The following is a 1,824-nucleotide window of genomic DNA, read 5'->3' on the forward strand; positions in this document are numbered from 1 at the left end:
GTGTGTCTGAAACCCGGGCTGATGACGCAGCAGAGCCAGCTCTCGGACTCGCGCTGGTCACCGCAGAGGAGGAAAGCGCTTGCTGTAGGGGCTGTCTCATACGGACTGGTCTCCCGACTTCTGGGACACTCACACATTATGTTACTGTATGCACAGTAATGTAAAAAGATAGCTATTTTACTTTCGCATACCAGAAGTTGCCTTTAACTGGGGAAACAGCTGTTTAAAAACCAGTGGCACTGAATTCCCATGCCTCGTACACTGTGCTAGACTCAATACTTAGTGACTGGTAGTATCTATGCATTGCACGGGGAAATGGTGGTTTACTTACAAATTCAGTTCTTGAATATATGTTCTCTAATACTGGCATCAGGGCTCTATGTTAGGAGACGGTTTCAATGTATTGTTTCTAATTTGAAGAGGGAACATTAAAGAGTCTCTGTAATACTGTAATTATGGGAAGAAAACACCACAGACAATGTTTTATCCTGAGCACCAAATTTAGGTCTCTTAGCAGGGCTCAAAATTAAAAGGGCCATATTCTTACTTTTCTCTCCACAACTAATGCTTGTTTTTCTAGTCATAGTGCCTAATGAAGTTGGATATTTTTCTTTGAAAGAAATAATCAATAAAAAGTAAAGCTTCTGGTGAAATCAAGAATAACCACATTTTCTAACCAAATTTAAATACTAAGCAGACGTATAAGAACTGGAAATACGACTATGTAAAACCGTGTTGTCTAAGTTGAGAAAAATGAATTAAACAGTGCAACTTTAGAACATTTTTATTTCAAGGGGAAATAAATACATAAACAGACATCCTAGAGATAAGATCATGCTTTTGTCTTCATACTGGTACTTTAAGTATTCAAACTGGAACCGTGACCCAGCTGCGGTGCTTGTGCTGGGCTCTAAGTGGAAGCCGTGGCTCCCAGGAATGCTGGGTTCTGCTAAGTTCTGGTGCCTTCCATGCTACTTCCTTTCCACACGAAGAGTTTGCAAAACCATGGTTTTATAACATTCTCTCCTTGCTGTCATGACTGAAACATCTTGTCCCCAATTCCATGATTATTTTTACATAATCCTTATCCAAAAATCACTTGCATACTAATATATGCATCTTTTTTCCCTCTATTAAGTCATTCTGCAAAATAACTCTTAAGTAAAATAGAAATAATATACTTTTCACATGCCATTTTTGTTAAGTATACGACGATGTTGAAATCTCTATGTGATGACAGATTATTTCTAATATGAATGTTGTAAAATATGTACACTTAAATATGAAATTATAATATGTCCTATTAATGGGCCAAGTAAATGTTGGATTGATTACTTTGAGGTGGCAGTATCTGTATTAACTTTTATAAATTAGATGAAATTGTATTCTATTTGAGACTGAAATTTAAAAATATCGAGAATAACTAAGTAACTTGAAGTGGCTTCTTATTCCCTGGGCATACAACACAGTGCGACCCTTGAGTGAGGTGTGGCCCTGCCCAGGGCTCTGCACAGGGTGAGCAGCGAAGCACAGCTCTGGGGTAACACCTGCACCTGCTGCTCAGTCTCAAGGTAGAGAAAGGGAGACGATCAGACGTTAGGGCCTCCTGAGTGATGGGACGGGAAGTGTCCTGGCCAAAGAAATTAAAATTTAACTGGATAAGTCTTTAGATCCATTACCAGTTCATAGGAAATACAGGGTATAGAGGGACATATTAAAGCTCCATGGGGATGCAATTAGCGAAATCCAGAACATAGCGTAGTCTGCGGGACCAATAACTTGGGTTTTTCAACAACTAAGTGATGGGCCGGGCGCGATGGCTCA

Source organism: Propithecus coquereli, unplaced genomic scaffold (genome assembly GCF_000956105.1).
Source record: "Propithecus coquereli isolate 6110/MARCELLA unplaced genomic scaffold, Pcoq_1.0 Scaffold307, whole genome shotgun sequence".
Classification (NCBI taxonomy): Eukaryota; Metazoa; Chordata; class Mammalia; order Primates; family Indriidae; genus Propithecus; species Propithecus coquereli.